Source organism: Anser brachyrhynchus (genome assembly GCF_964034855.1).
Source record: "Anser brachyrhynchus genome assembly, chromosome: W".
In the NCBI taxonomy this organism is placed as follows: Eukaryota; Metazoa; Chordata; class Aves; order Anseriformes; family Anatidae; genus Anser; species Anser brachyrhynchus.
The window spans coordinates 19,149,806-19,167,016 of NC_137704.1; the positions used below are offsets into that span (position 1 = coordinate 19,149,806).

At 50.1% G+C, this 17,211-nt stretch overlaps 1 protein-coding gene across 1 annotated transcript in view; it reads left to right on the top strand.

Annotated features, from left to right (window-relative positions):
- Positions 1–17,211, top strand: part of LOC308184794 (collagen and calcium-binding EGF domain-containing protein 1-like) — a 198,871-nt gene that overhangs the window by 24,971 nt on the left and 156,689 nt on the right. The gene's annotated exons all lie outside the window — the stretch shown is intronic.

The following is a 17,211-nucleotide window of genomic DNA, read 5'->3' on the forward strand; positions in this document are numbered from 1 at the left end:
GGAGGAGTTTATGGAAATGACTTCTTGGAGCTAATTTTAATACAAAGCAGGGATAGGTTATGAATATGTATAGGCGTATTGGGAAACTTCATGCATATGTAACTTTTTACTGCATATAACCAAAGCAAGGTGCCGTGTTAAGGTGCACATGCCTTTGGGAGCTATCCCGCATGCGCCCAGCGCCGAAATAAACCACATACCTACTTTATAACTTATTTGCTTTCAGTGGTAGAGTTCTTCCACGAATCATTTTGGCGAGCCAGCCAGGAGGCTCTCTGCCTGCCCACAGGCATGGCCGCGCCACGGACGTCCTAGCGCACACCGGGCACAGTTCCCTGGAGGAACTCCGCTCCTCGGCCGCTCACTGCGGGGGCAGACAACGACCTGCTGGACCGTGGACAAGCGGAATATGTAACAGTACAGGAAGGGCCTGTAAGTCGTACGCGTGGCTGGGGCAGCTGGTAAATCACGCAGAGACGTCTGGCGTGCAGCATAGTCCCTGTAAGGGAGGAGGCTACCCTACAGGCTGACCGATAGAGCGGTCAAGGGGGATTTGCTGACCGATGGAACAGCCGCTAGCGATCTTGGGAGCAGATCGAGCAAATCCGAGGTTACCACTGCATCCCAGTTTTGGGAGCCAGGATGGACCTGCTAATGACTGTATAAGAAGCAGGAGAAGGGTAAGTGCGCCTCTCAAAATTGTGACAAGGTTACCTGGGTAATATTTGCAGCTGCTGGAGGGATATTAATTGGAGTGTTAATAATTGTATGTCTTATTTGTGGATGTCTGAGTATCTCATGTTGAAAGCATTTGTGTAAGTGTATGTGTTTGAGACAAAGTATTGTTGTGAGTTACACCACGAGGAACATGGCCAGAGACGATACAAACAAGTTTGGTTATTGTTTTAAGTGATATATTCTTTTGGTATGAACGAGAAGTGCAAGGGGCCTCTTTGAGTGATTGCGTGATTGTGCTCTGTGAGTGAGACACAGTATCGCGGCGAAGCGAATGCGGAGTTCCGATCCGCGGTTCCGTATTCTTCGCGAGGGGAGTGGCCGGAGACGAACAAAGCGCGTGACAGGTTGAATGAATATTTTGTGCAGTTGGTTATTGTTATTCTTGTGGTGCTAGGGGCCTCTGCGTGATTGTGTGATTGTGCTGTGTGAGTGAGACACAGCATTGCTGCGAAGCGAGTGCGGAGTTGTTCGATCCACGGTTCCATATTCTCCACGAGGGGAACAGCCAGAGACGAACAAAGCTCATGACAGATTGAAAGGAAGTGCTGTTTTATCCAAGTGTTGACTGGTGGTGCCCAATATACGGGCCTGGCGGTGCATCTTGTAATCCTATTTTGTTCTTAAATGTTTTGAGTGTGACAAGGAGGAAGGTGGGAACATTATCTAAGTAACAGTCTAGAAGTTTTGGTATATTCGCGGTGGTGTTTGGTCAGTTTCCTAAGTATTGGGGCGGGGGGTCCTGACTGGTTATCAAAGCAGTAGAATGGAGAGCCACTTCTTTGGTGGTTCGGGCCTGAGCCCTGGGAATTTGGTAAGAAGGGGGAGAGTGAATTTATTTAGGCCTCAATACCTTTTAAACCCCCATCTTGACGGATACACAGGAGTGATTCCTTGTTTTCTGTAGGCTTACTAACAAAGTGCATGAGAAAAATTGGCATTCGGCTTGAAATTCAGTCTTGTTGAAATGTAAATTTTGTGAAAAAGGTGGTATTGTTTGTCTGGAAGACGGAGGGCTGAGTGCTTCTGGTGTTTTCCCGAAGTCCTGTGGATTTATGATTGGAACGGGGCTCATTAATAATCTGAAATAGTAAAGTTTGTATGTGGAAGGAAGAGTTTAATCCCAGGGAACTGGGACATTTGGGAAGAAGATTAGGAAAAGATAGTAAAAACCTGCAATAAAAAGGTTTGTGTGGAAATTGAAACAAGGGACAGTAACTAATAAGGAATAGTAATAAATAAGTAAATAAAAGGGAATGGGAAATCAAGGAAATGGGTAATATCCAAAACAAAAATGTCCTAAAGAAAGCCTCGTTGGGTGCATATTGGCACATTGGAAGGATATTGTTAGAAATGGGGGCACAGAAAGCAAGAGGACCTCCACTAAGTATTGCAATCGATGGTGGCCACTATATAAGCTAAATGGCCACTTCATGGATCAATCGACTGTAACACTATCTTGCAATTAATGTTTCTGAGGAGAGAAGGGAAATGGGATGAAATGTTGTATACTGATATGTTGTTTCAGCATCGTGGAGGGAAAAGGTATGGAATTAAGTCGGCCCCTGACTGAGCCTTTGGTGTTGACATTAGAAAAGTACGGGCTGGAGAAAGATAAAGGAAGTGTTAAAAGGGTTGTTGAAGGTGTTAAAGGTTGTGTGGCATGTAGTATTTGACAGAGCTGTTTGAAGTTGAATGAGCAGGGAAAGAGGATGTAGGAATGTTAGTAGTTCTGCCTCAACCCGAGGCTGAGATCTCAAAATCACGGGTGTGAGCCCTCTGGGGCAGAGGGATCATGATGGGTCCAGAGTTGTCATGGAAACAGGAAAAGGCGTTTTTATTTGCAATGCTTTAAATTTAAATAGGGAAAAATGATTGGAATTCATCAATTTTTATACTTACCCAGTTTGCCAAGGTTCTTCTTAGGAAGGGACTTGCTGGAAAAATTGGATGCAAAAAAAAATATCTTTTGAACAAGGAAAAATTGAAATAACCTTTTGACAAAATTCGACAAGTTTGGTTCACGGTACTAGATTGAAAGGATGCCTTTTTCTGCCTGCCCGTGGCAACTGAAAGCCAGAAACTCTTTGCCTTTGAATGGGAAAATCCTAATAGAGGACAAAAAACTCAGCTTACTTGGACTGTGTTACCACAGGGGTTCAAGAATAGCCCCACCATATTCGGGAAACAACTAGCCTGTGATCCTGAAGCGTGAAAGACCCCTTCGGGAAAAGGGGACACTGTTGCAATACGCAAATGATAGCTACTGAAGAAGAAAAGGAGTGGGTATAATGGACTTCCTAAAGTTTTTCGGCACTAATTCTGTGAATCCAGCCTCTTTCCTTAGTCATGTTTGCATCAAACCATGGACACAGTGTACTCCAGCTGACCAGACTTAAAGGATACACCCCTAGAAGATGCGGAGGATTGGTATATAGATGGCAGCAGCTTCGTCCGCCAGGGACTTCGCCTCACAGGATATGCGGTAACAAACATCATCCCAAAAGGTGGAAATCATCGCCTTGATAAGAGCTTTTGAGCTGGCAAACATTTGGACAGATTTGAAATATGCCTTTGGTGTGGTGTATGCACACGGGGCAATTTGGAAGGAGAGAGGACTTTTATCTTCCTCAAATTAAACATGCAGAAGAGGCTGATAGCAGTTATTAGGGAAGAAGGAAAAAGGAGGCCTAGACAGGAACAGCCCCGGCTAGGCAAGGATCAATGTGCCCTATGTAAGAAATTTGGGCATTGGAAAAATGAATGCCCGGAACAGAAAAGAAATTGAAAAGGGAACCGGGGAAGGGAGGTGGTGTTTGCGCGTGCAAAAGATGACTGGGGAAGACCGGGGAAATCTACCCCAGCAGATCCACTGGTTATAAAAATGAAGGAGGGAAAGGAGGGAAAGGAGGTGGAACTTATGGTAGATACAGGGGCAACTTATTCGGTTTTAAATAAAGCACTAGCACCTGTAGGAAATGATTATGTCATAGTAAAAGGAGCAACTGGCCAATCAGAAATGGCGTACTTTTGTAAACCTTTAAAGTGCAAACTTGGGAAACAGTGGGGCATTCATAAATTTTTATATATGCCCAAATCTCCGGAATCACTCCTGGGAAGGGACCTATTGGAAAAATTACAAGCGACCACATCATTTTAAAATGGGGAGATTGTTCTGGAGGTAGATGACCAGAGGTATGTGGAGGTACTAAGCCTAATGATATCAACAAACCCTAAAACGAAGGAAGAGGTTAATGAAGATATCTCGAGTCAGGTATTCCTGGGAATATGGGCCACTGAAGTACCAGGGAAGGCAAAAATGCTCCTCCAATACAAATCAAACTTAAGGAGGGGAGACAGCCACTACCTTTACCCTGTGGTGGTGAACCCATATACTTTACTAACATGCTTAACACCAGAGCTAACTTGGTTTATCGTTTTAGATCTGAAGGATGCCTTCTTTTGCCTCCCTCTCCATGAAGCCAGACAGAAAATCTTTGCATTTGAGTGGGAAAGCCCTAAGAGTGGGCGCAAAACACAGCTCACATGGACAAGGTTGCCTCAGGGCTTTAAGAACTCGCCCACCTTGTTCGGAGAACAACTTGCAAAGGACTTGGAGACCTGGGAAGCCCCACCAGGAGAAGGAAGGCTGTTGCAGTAGGTAGATGACCTCCTAATAGCCACCCAGACAGAAGAAGCATGTGTGGCCTGGACGGTGAGCCTCCTAAACTTTCTGGGACTCCAGGGGTACAGGGTATCGAAGAAGAAGGCTCAGGTAGTAAAGCAGAAGGTGATCTACCTGGGTTATGAGGTTAGTGCCGGACAACGGACCTTGGGGCAAGATCGTAAAGAAGCAATATGTCAAACCCCGAAACCTGAGACAATAAAAGAACTGCGAACCTTTTTGGGAATGACGGGATGGTGCAGATTGTGGATCTATAATTACAGATTGCTTGTAAAACCGCTGTATGTGCTCATTGCAAATGGGAACAGGGAGCTCCAATGGACAAAGGAGGCCATGCGAGCCTTGGACCAACTAAAGAAGGCTCTCATGTCAGCTCCAGCTCTGGGACTTCCAGATGTGAATAAACCATTCTTCCTCTTCTCCCATGAGAAACAGGGGATTGCCCTGGGAATACTAGCACAGGACCTGGGCCCATATCGAAGGGCAGTTGCTTATTTTTCTAAGCAGCTGGATGCCGCTGCCAAGGGATGGCTGGGATGCCTCAGAGCCGTTGCAGCAGTGGTGCTAAATATCCAGGAAGCATGCAAGTTCACCTTGGGCCAGAAAATAACTGTGCTACTGTCTCACACAGTGTCCGCAGTGCTGGAAGTGAAAGGTGGTCACTGGCTTTCCCCACAAAGGTTCCTGAAATACCAAGCTATCACGGTAGATGACGTAGAAGTAGTGGTAACTAACATTGTCAACCCAGCTTCTTTCCTCAGTGGAAACCAAAGGGGAGCCAGTACACCACGACTGCCTGGAGACCACCTACTCCAGCCGTATGTGGAAATCTGGTTCACTGATGGGAGCAGCTACGTCATCAGCGGAAAACAACATGGTGGGTATGCAGTTACCACTTGCAAAGAGGTAATAGGATCTGGACCTTTGCCAACAGATACCTCTGCACAAAAGGCCGAGATAATTGCTCTGACCCGTGCCTTAGAAATATCAAAAGGAAAGAAAATAAACATCTCTACAGACTCAAGATATGCATTTGGGGTTGTACATGCACATGGAGCCATCTGGAAAGAAAGAGGACTGGTGAACTCGCAAGGGAAAAACATCAAACATGCAAAAGAAATAATGCGATTACTGGAAGCAGTTCAGCTGCCTGAAAAGGTAGCAGTCATGCACATTAAGGCACACCAGAAGGTGAGCTCAGAATTGGAGGAAGGAAACGGTCTGGCGGACAGAGAGGCAAAAGAAGAAGCAAAAGGTGAGGTAGCAACTGAGGTAGCCCTAATCCCAGACGGGCAGATTCCCCTTGAAGGTAAGCTAGTATATAACAAAAAGGACAGAAAATTAATCGAAAGTCAAAAGGGAGAGTATAACCAAGAGGGATGGGCTATTACCAAAGAAGGGAAAGGGAAATTAGTCATCCCCTCTAATTTGCTATGGTCACTAGTAAGGGAAGAACACCGGAAAACTCATTGGGGAATAAATTCCCTATATAACTATCTGATTGGGAAAATTATGGCTAGGAATTTGTATGCTACTGTCACACAAGTAACCCGACAATGTGACCTCTGCCTCCAGACCAACCCCAAAAATACCCCCAAACCGAAATTGGGCCAAATTGGGAAAGGCCATGGGCCTGGACAACAATGGCAGATTGACTTTTCTGAACTTCCAAGAAAAGGGGGGATATCGATATTTGTTGGTATTAATGGGTACCTTTTCAGGTTGGCCAGAGGCGGTACCCACTACGACTGCCAAAGCCCGAGAAGTAACCAAGGTATTGCTACAAGAAATAATACCATGCTTCAGAGTTCCAGCCACCATGTCCTCTGACTGTGGACCACACTTCATTTCAAAAACAGTGCAACAAATTAGTCGGCATTTGGGCATAGATTGGGAACTCCACACTCCATACCACCCTCAATCAAGTGGTCAAGTGGAGAAAATGAACCATTTGATCAAACAACAAATTGTACGGCTGGGGCAAGAAGCTAACTTGCCCTGGCCCCAAGCTCTTCCGCTAGCATTGCTGCGGATTCGGACTAAGCCCCAAACTAAAGAAAAATTAAGTCCTTTTGAAATGCTTTATGGGAAACCATACGGGGTCCAGAAGGGAATGTCTACCCAGGCTGGGGAAGAGACGCTGACTACATATATGGTGGCTTTAAGTAAGCAACTTAGAGAAAAAGAAAAACATGTGGCTGGAACTCACAGTAGAGAGCTGGATGGACTGGTGCATGACATACATATGTATATGTCAAGTCACTTGCAGAGAAAACTTTGAAACCACAGTGGGAAGGACCATACCAGGTGCTCCTTACTACCTGCACCGCAATTATCGTTAGGGAAGGAAGTGAAGGCGTTTTCCCTGTTGAAGTCTGAAAGGCTGTTTGGGAGAATGCCAATGATTTTGAGGGGAAGTTCCAGTCTTGGTGGACTCTGGTAAATTTTGTCTATGATCCCATTGTTAACATGGCTACTGCCTTTGTGCTTACTATACGTAATGCCACAGTTTGTTATCCACCCCATCATTGCACTAGGATTAAGCCATGAGGAGATAGCGCTCTATCCTTTGGAGCATAGAACATGGTCACAGATGGGTAGTGGGAAATGGCAGACTGTAAATCTGGAATCATGTGTTACCCGGGAACAACAAGGGTTTATCTGTGAAAACAACACGACTGACGCTCAGGACGTATGTCTTGACACTGAGCAAGGTGTTTGCCACTTTGAAATTCATCCAGTAAAACTGCTGTCTTGGACTTCTGGAGGGCAGACTTTGAGCTGTTCAGGACACTGGTTGGCAGAGTCCCTGGGGAGGCAGTTCTGAAGGGCAGAGGAGTCCAGGAAGATTGGGCACTCTTCAAGAAGGAAATCTTAAAGGCTCAGGAGCAGTCTGTCCCCACGTGCCCAAAGACAAGCTGGAGCAGAAGAAGACCGGCCTGGCTGAACAGAGAGTTGTGGCTTGAGCTTAGGAGAAAAAAGAGGGTTTCTGACCTTTGGAAAAGAGGGCGGGCCACTCAGGAGGACTATAAGGATGTTGTAAGGCTGTGCAGGGACAAAATTAGAAGGGCCAAAGCTCATCTGGAGCTCAATCTGGCTACTGCTGTTAAAGATAAAAGAAAATGGTTTTATAAATACATAAACACGAAAAGGAGGACTAAGGAGAATCTTACTGGATGCGGGGGGAAACTTAGTGACAAGAGATGAGGAAAAGGCTGAGGTGCTTAATGCCACCTTTGCCTCAGTCTTTAGTGGCAATACCGGCTGTTCTCTGGATACCCAGTACCCTGAGCTGGTGGAAGGGGAGGGGGAGCAGAATGTGGCCCTCATAATCCATGAGGAAATGGTTGGCGACCTGCTATAGCACTTAGATGTACGCAAGTCGATGGGGCTGGATGGGATCCACCCGAGGGTACTGAGAGAACTGGCGGAAGAGCTGACCAAGCCGCTTTCCATCATTTATCAGCAGTCCTGGCTATCAGGGGAGGTCCCAGTCGACTGGCGGCTAGCAAATGGGACGCCCATCTACAAGAAGGGCCGGAGGGTACACCCAGGAAACTATAGGCCTGTTAGTTTGACCTCAGTGCCAGGGATAGCTCATGGAGCAGATTATCTTGAGTGTCATCACGTGGCACTTGCAAGGCAAGCAGGTGATCAGGCCCAGTCAGCATGGGTTTATGAAAGGCAGGTCCTGCTTGACGAACCTCATCTCCTTCTATGACCAAGTGACACGCTTAGTGGATGAGGGAAAGGCTGTGGATGTGGTCTACCTTGACCTCAGTAAGGCTTTTGACACCGTTTCCCACAACATTCTCCTCAAAAAACTGGCTGCTTGTGGCTTGGACTGGCGTACGCTTTGTTGGGTTAAAAACTGGCTGGATAGCTGGGCCCAAAGAGTTGTGGTGAATGGAGTCAAATCCAGTTGGAGGCCGGTCACTAGTGGAGTCCCCCAGGGCTCAGTACTAGGGCCAGTTCTCTTTAACATCTTTATCAGTGATCTGGATGAGGGGATCCAGTGCACCCTCAGTAAGTTTGCAGATGACACCAAGTTAGGTGCGTGTGTCGATCTGCTCGAGGGCAGGAAGGCTCTGCAGGACGATCTGGATAGGCTGGACCAATGGGCTGAGGCCAACTGTATGAAGTCCAACAAGGCCAAGTGCCGGGTCCGGCACTTGGGGCGCAACAACCCCAGGCAGCGCTACAGGCTGGGAGATGAGTGGTTAGAAAGCTGCCTGGCAGAGAAGGACCTGGGAGTACTGGTTGATAGTCAGCTGAATATGAGCCAGCAGTGTGCTCAGGTGGCCAAGAAGGCCAACAGCATCCTGGCTTGTATAAGAAGCAGTGTGGCCAGCAGGTCTAGGGAAGTGATTGAGGTCTCTTCCAACCTAGATGATTCTGTGATTCTGTGAAAAACGGGAAAAAAAAAAAAGACTACTGTATGTCTGAATATGTTCACCCAGTTATGCAAGGTCCAGCAGCACTGGAAGAGGATAGGGCTGAGCCACTCTGACCTGCAAAAAGTCATGAAACACAGCTCAGCAGAGGACATGAGAGGAGGACTCCATTCAGTAGTCCCGATCATCTGTGCAGATCTCACAGGTTTCACTTGTCTTCTGCTTAACCTCAAGCACAAGAAGCATCCTCTGGGTACATTAATACCCACCTACAGGAATGAAGCAATTGAGTCAAGCACTTCAGGGAGAGGCCTTTCTCAGACATCAAGAGGAAGACAAGATAGGCCCCAGTTAAAAAGCTTTACTCCAACATGAATTCATGGAGCTGAGCCATGCAGGAAACCCTGCTGTTCCTATGCAGGGCTGCAAGCCCTGCAGTGAGTCTGTAGCCAACAGCATACTTGTCCAATCCCTCTCCCTCCCAGCTGTTACAAATCCAGATTTCTTCAGAGGTGTACAATAGCCCCACAACTGCTTCATCCTGGCTTCAGCAACTGAACAGGGCAGGGACTGAGCTCACTGGCTGCACAAGGGAGCTGTACATCCACTAGATTCTCCAGACAACTAACACATTGAACATAGCCAGCTGTGTCAGAAGGCCCTTCCTGGCCCCCTCCATATACTCCTATAATCCACCCAGTACATTACACCCTCAGTAACCAGCTGTTTCTCTAGCTGCTGAGACCTTGTTTAAAGCCCTTACTTCAAGTCCTCACAGACGTCCTCATAGGTTGCTGCCTTTCCTTATGTTCTCAGCCTTGCCCTTGGCTCATTGCCTCTGCTACCCCCCAGGGCTCTCTGCCCAGCACCTGCTTCTGATGCGTGCCTCTCTCCACAACATTAAGCCATTGCAGCTGACTACTGTAATGTACAGATATGCTTTCCGATAGTACTCCTTTCAGCCCCAGGCCCCTGAACTGTAGTCTCTAACAAACTGTGAGCTCCCTCCAGCAGCCTTGTTATTGTACTGCAAGCACACCATGTATCACAGGTGCTGGGAACCCAACCTGATGCTGATTGTTCCCATTTTTCCCAACCTCCCTCTGACTTGTGGAAAACAGACTCCACAACCTGTAAGGCTGTAAAGTAGGTATGTTTATTCAGCGCTGGGCAGCATGGGGGGTAGTCCCACCACAATCATGCACACCCATCACAGTAGTTCATCTTGTATTTATACAGAAGGGGTTACACAGGTAAGAGATCGCCTATACATATTCATAACCTCTCCCCGAAAGGGTGGTCTTTATTACAATGAGTTCCGGAAAATCATTTCCATTGTCTCAGTCCTGTCCTGATTAGTTCACAATACCTATAGAAAACCCTTTAGCATCCATTTCTTACTTCACCTCTGCCACTGGTCTCTTTGCAGCCTTGGAACGGAAGCTGGCAGCTGCTCTTCATTTTTCCTGCTCTATTTCTAAGCAGTTGATGGCCAAGATTTGCTCTAGGTGGCGCATATAGGACAGGAAAGGGCCCCCTTGTGCCTCCATTTCCTGGGGAAGCTGCAATGGCTGTCTGCCCTCCTGTGTGCAGTCTCCTCTTACCATATCACTTGGCTGTACATCCTCAATGCTGAGGGCTGGACTGGAGCTCCATACAGGAGCCATTCGGGGGAACGGAAGAGAACTGCAGTGAGAAGCAGAGAGACAGCATTAGGGGAGCACCAATTGGGTCGCTGGCCACTTCTCAGCCTGTGTTGTGGATTTCTCTTTAGGCATCTCAGTGAGCCTCTCCCAGGGCCTCCCCCAGCCCAGCACTTTCAGTGAACACAGTCTTGATCCTGAGACCAATGAATAAAACTTGTGACCCAGGAGCATTACTTGTGTAAGTGTTGTCTCTCCTGCTGCTGGGCAGGGCAGCTCCACATGCCCCACAGTGACTGCGTGTGGTAGGGCATGTGGTGGCTGTGGCACTGGAAGACTATAGCTGCCCCTGCTCACCTGCTAGATTTCCTGCATTGCTAGGCATATGGAAGAGTGAAGGCGAGGGAAGGCTAGCTGGCTGCCTCCCTCCTTGCCCAGGCTTGACTTTATCCTGCTCTTGTCCAGGCTTTGTTGCTCTTAGCAATTCTTGGTCCTCCTGAACCACATGGACTTGAGAACCGCAGCTGCTCCCGCCTGTAGGGTGGTCCTGGCAGCTGGAGGCCTACTGGGACAGGGCTGCTCCTTGCAGGCACTCTCCTCTGCCGCCACAGTGGAGGTCAGTGTGAGGCACTCCATGTCTTCGTAATCCAAACTGTCACTGCTTTTCTGAGGGAGAGAAGAGTGGATTCAGCAGTGGCTTGCAGATGCTCCACACACCCCAAACGGTACAGCCGGGAGGAAAACCCAGCTGTGATCACTGCTGGCAAGCATGGGGCAGGGGGGCATCACCAATCAGCCAGGGCCTCTCCCCACCCCAGGACTCCCCAGTTCCCAGCTATTCACATTCCCTGGTGCGTGCAGAAGAGGCCAAGCTGCTTGGCTAGAACAGGACACCCCCAGCAGGAACCCACAGAATCACAGAATTGTAAGGGTTGGAAGGGACCTCGAAAGATCCTCGGGTCCAACCCCCCTGCCAAAGCAGGTTCCGTAGAGCAGGCTTCCCAGGTAGGCGTCCAGATGGGCCTTGAATATCTCCAGAGAAGGAGACTCCACAACCTCCCTGGGCAGCCTGTTCCAGTGCTCCGTCACCCTCACCGTGAAGAAGTTCTTTCTCATGTTGGTGTGGAACTTCCTGTGCTCCATCTTGTGGCCATTACCCCCTGTCCTGTCCCCACAAACCACTGAAAAGAGGTTGGCCAAATCCCTCTGTCTCCCGTACCTCAGGTGTTTATACACATTGATGAGAGCCCCTCTCAGTCTTCTTTTCTCCAGGCTGAACAGACCCAGGTCCCTCAGCCGTTCTTCATAGGGAAGATGCTCCAGGCCCCGTATCATCTTTGTGGCCCTCTGCTGGGCTCTTTCCAGGAGATCCCTGTCTTTTTTGTACCGGGGAGCCCAGAACTGGACACAGTACTCCAGGTGAGGCCTGACCAGGGCAGAGTAGAGGGGGAGGATCACCTCCCTTGACCTGCTGGCCACGCTCCTTTTAATGCACGCGCAACCCAAAGAAGAGAGAGTACCGCAGTGACTCTCTCAGTGCAGGGCACAGTCCATGCCCTATCTCCTTTTCCTGCTGCAAATCCTCAACACTCACCTGCCCACAGGGAACAGTCAGTATCTCCATGAAGGGCTGGATGCCCACAGTCTGGTGATACCAAACCAGTTCAGTGAGTGATGTGTGAGCCCGGTCTTCTCCCAGGATCACATAGTGCGCATTGGGCTGCATCTCGATCATGTAGTGTCTGCAGTGGCCTTCACCCCTGGGGATATGGACAGACAGAAACAGACATGGCATGGGGCCACAACATCTCTCTAGGATCCAGTCATTGCTTTCTACACTTGTCTTAAGAGCCCAGGTGCGATCAGGAGCCACAGTAGCAAATATTGCAAAGATGCAGGAGATCCTCCATGCCGGAGTGCCACACAATGTTCTAACAGTTACTGGAGGAGCAGCAATTTCCCCAAAGTCAGTGACAGGAGAACACAGGCAGCTGAATCCAAACCCCAGCAGGCTATACTGCTTCCACACCTGTTGTCTGCATTACAACTCTGCCCTGCCCCTTGCCTGATGCTGTACAAAGACTATGGCAAGAGACAGACTGCAAGGGTTCTGTCTGCTACTCCAAACTGAGGCACCCACAACAGGAGAGGCTGAGCATCATACTTAATGGACTCTTCTGTGGAGAAGGCTAACTCCTCCATCCATGCGTAGCTCAGTTTAGGACCTTCATTTTTCTTCTTTGCAAGGTTCATTACCTGTACATCAGGGTGTAGCCTGGACACTAAGTTAGGTGCCTGTGTCGATCTGCTCGAGGGCAGGAAGGCTCTGCAGGACGATCTGGATAGGCTGGACCGATGGGCTGAGGCCAACTGTATGAAGTTCAACAAGGCCAAGTGCCGGGTCCGGCACTTGGGGCGCAACAACCCCAGGCAGCGCTACAGGCTGGGAGATGAGTGGCTGGAAAGCTGCCTGGCAGAGAAGGACCTGGGAGTACTGGTTGATAGTCGGCTGAATATGAGCCAGCAGTGTGCTCAGGTGGCCAAGAAGGCCAACAGCATCCTGGCTTGTATAAGAAGCAGTGTGGCCAGCAGGTCTAGGGAAGTGATTGTGCCCCTGTACTCAGCTCTGGTGAGGCCACACCTCGAGTACTGTGTTCACTTTTGGGCCCCTCGCTACAAGAAGGACATGGAGGTGCTCGAGAGAGTCCAGAGAAGGGCAACGAAGCTGGTGAGGGGTCTGGAGAACAAGTCTTCTGAGGAGCGGCTGAGGGAGCTGGGATTGTTCAGCCTGGAGAAGAGGAGGCTCAGGGGCGACCTTATCGCACTCTACAGGTACCTGAAAGGAGGCTGTAGCGAGGTGGGGGTTGGTCTATTCTCCCATGTGCCTGGTGACAGGACGAGGGGGAATGGGCTAAAGTTGCGCCAGGGGAGGTTTAGGTTGGATATTAGGAAGAACTTCTTTACGGAAGGGGTTGTTAGGCATTGGAATGGGCTGCCCAGGGAAGTGGTTGAGTCACCGTCCCCGGAGGTCTTTAAAAGATGTTTAGATGTAGAGCTTATTGATACGGTTTAGTGGAGGACTTGTTAGTGTTAGGTCAGAGGTTGGACTAGGTGATCATGGAGGTCTCTTCCAATCTAGATGATTCTGTCATTCTGTAATGTGACGCCCATCTGTAAGAAGGGTCGTAAGGAGGACCCGGGGAACTACAGGCCTGTCAGCCTGACCTCGGTGCCAGGAAAGGTGATGGAACAGGTCATCTTGAATGCAGTCATGCAGCATATGCAGGACAACCATGGAAACAGGTCCAGTCAGCATGGTTTCAGGAAAGGCAAGTCCTGCCTGACCAACCTCATCTCATTCTATTACGGGGTGACCCGCCAGGTAGATGAGGGAAAGGCTACCTAGACTTCAGCAAGGCCTTTGGCACGGTCTCCCACAGTATTCTGCTGGAGAAGCTGGCCGCCCGTGGCTTGGACAGGTACACTCTTTGTTAGGTTGAAAATTGTCTGGTCGGCCAGGCCCAGGGAGTGGTGGTGAACGGAGTGAAATCCAGCTGGTGACCGGTCACCAGTGGTGTTCCCCAGGGATTGGTGTTGGGGCCCATCCTCTTTAATATCTTTATTGATGACTTGGATAAGGGAATCAAGTGCATCCTCAGTAAGTCTGCAGATGACACCAAGTTGGGGGGAAATGTCGATCTGCCAAAGGGTAGGAAGGCCCTGCAGAGGGACCTGGACAGGTTGGGTCAATGGGCAGAGGCCAATGGGATGAGGTTCAACATGGCTAAGTGCCGGGTCCTGCACTTTGGCCACAACAACCCCATGCAGCGCTACAAGCTTGGGGCAGAGTGGCTGGAAAGCTGTGCAGAGGAAAGGGATCTGGGGGTGCTGATTGATGCTCGCCTGAACAGGAGCCAGCAGTGTGCCCAGGTGGCCAAGAAGGCCAACGGCATCCTGGCTTGTATCAGGAATAGCGTAGCCAGCAGGACCAGGGAGGTGAATGTCCCCCCCGTACTCTGCTCTGGTCAGGCCATACCTCGAGTCCTGTGTTCAGCTTTGGGCCCCTCACTACAAGAAGGACATCGAGGCCCTGGAACATGTCCAGAGAAGGGCCATGAAGCTGGTGAAGGGCCTGGACCACAAGTCCTATGAGGAGCGGCTGAGGGAACGTGGGTTGTCTAGTCTGGAGAAGAAGAGGCTCAGGGGAGACCTTATTGCTCTCTACAACTACCTGAAAGGAGGTTGTGGGGAGCTGGGGGTCGGACTCTTCTCTCAGACAACCAGTGACAGGACTAGAAGGAATGGCCTCAAGTTGTACCAGGGGAGGTTTAGGTTGGAAATTGGGAGACATTTCTTCTCAGAAAGAGTGGTCAGGCATTGGAATGGGTTGCCCAGGGAGGTGGTGGAGTCACCGTCCCTGGGGGTGTTCAAGGAAAGGTTGGACGTGGTGCTTAGGGACATGGTTTAGTGGGTGACGTTGGTAGTAGGGGGATGGTTGGACCAGGTGATCTTGGAGGTCTTTTCCAACCTTAATGATTCTGTGATTGTATGACACCATGCTGAGTGGTGCGGTCGGCTCACTGAGGGGGGGGGGCATGGTGGACAGAGGGAGCTGGGCAGGCTGAGAGGTGGGGCTGGGCGAGCTTCATGGGGTTCAGCAAGGCCAAGTGCAAGGTCCTGCATCTGGGCGGGGGCAATCCCAAGCACAAATACAGGCTGGGAGGAGAATGCACTGAGAGCAGTCCTGAGGAGAAGGACCTGGGGGTGTTGGTTGATGAGAAGCTCGACACGAGCCTGCAATGTGCACTTGCAGCCCAGAAAGCCAACTGTATCCAAGGCTGCATCAAAAGAAGTATGGACAGAAGGTCAAGGGAGGTGATTGCTCTGCTCTCATGAGACCCCACCTGGAGCACTGCACCCAGCTCTGGGGCCCCCAGCACAAGAAGGACATGGAAGTACTAGAACAAGTTCAGAGGAGGCCACAGAGATGCTCAGGGGGCTGGAGTACCTCTCTTACAAAGAGAGGCTGGGGGAGTTGGGGTTGTTCAGCCTGGAGAAGAGAAGGCTCCAGGGAGACCTTCCAGTGCCTAAAGAGGGCCTACAGGAAAGCTGGGGAGGGACTCCTTATCAGGGATTGTAGTGATAGGATGAGGGGGAATGGCTTTAAACTAAAAGAGGGGAGATTTAGGTTAGACATCAGGAAGAAATTGTTCGTTCAGAGGATGGTGAGGCACTGGCACAGGCTACCCAGAGAAGCTGTGGATGCCCCATCCCTCGCAGTGCCCAGGGCCAGGCTGGATGGGGCTTTGGGCAACCTGGTCTGGTGGGAGGTGTCCCTGCCCATGGCAGGGGGGCTGGAATTAGGTGGTCTTTAAGGTCCCTCCCAACCCAAACCATTCTGTGATTCTCTGATCATTGGGCTATCAGGCCCAGGTCAACACATCCAAAGGCTGAGCACACACAGCAGGAGGGTTGCATGGGGAGGCATGGCAGGAACATGGCTCCCAGTTGAGACTTGGCCAGCACCAGCCTCCTGGGGCTCCCCACTTTCTCATAGAACAAGGGGGAGCAGAGGGTGAAGGGAAGGCAGAGCAGTGCTGGTGACCATGGGCAGAACATCACTGGGAACAACCACCAGGGCCTCCACAGAAACAGCAAGTTCAGAGGTGAAGGAGGATATGGCAGAGGGATGTAAATGGTTAAACAGGCCAATCCTATCCAGGAGGCTGGAATGGGGAAAAGTACTGGGTGTGAAAGGGCTCTTTGTCCTGGCAGGAAGGTGAGTGATGCCCAGAAGCTGGGCACTGGGGACGCACCCTGATAGGGAGGCCAGGCAGGATTGTTTGCAGGGCAGGATGCTTTGCATGGGGACAGGCTCCAGACAAGAGGTGGTTTTGCCCTCTTGTTCCTTTTACAGCCAGACAAATCCATTTCAGGGAGGTGCTCACCAAACATCAGCTCAACACAGTGACGTGCTGAGGAGAAACCCCAACCTTTGCACTGGGCAAGCTCAGCCAGCCAGGAGAGCACCATCCTTCTCCTCCAGCACGTCCCAGGATGTGACAACCCAATGGAGAATGAGCACTGAGGAACAGAGCAGGGAGTGCCCATGCAAGGGGAGCCCTTTGCTGCATAGTCAAAGGTTTTCAGAGCTCCAAATGTGATTTGGGGGGGCAGGGGGAGGGCAGGAGGCCAGAAGCACCTGGGCAGGAAAGAGCTGCACTCTCTCCATCCTTTCCTGAGCTGAGGGGTGCAGCAAATAAAGGAAAGCAGATAGGGAAAGTTCTCCGTCACTTGCTGGGGTGATGGTCTGGCCCAGCGAGGGGTCAGCGTGAATTAATGTTTCCTGGCCACATGAGGCTGTGCTGCCAGAGCAATATCTGCTGAGTGGTGTGGGACAGCAGGGCTCTGCGCAAGCTTCAGAGAGGCCCGAAGCAGAGGGCAGGGCTAGATCACAGCTTTGGGCATCCCCAGGGAGTCCACCCCTTTTTGGTGACAGTGATGAGACACATCCTGCCACTCTTCTCTTTGTGTTGGAGAAAATACAACAGAACAGGAGGAAACTTCCTGAACGCTCTGGGAATTGGTTGCCTGCCTTATTAGTATTTGCTGGTTTATACAGCTGTCCCTCAGGCAGCTGGTAATAGAAAACGCAACTAGTATGCAGGGTGAGCAGCTCTAGAGCTGGAGAAGACCCTGGTAAGTAACAGCATGTGCATGTGTGTGGTCACACACTTGTACGCGTGCCCAGGTG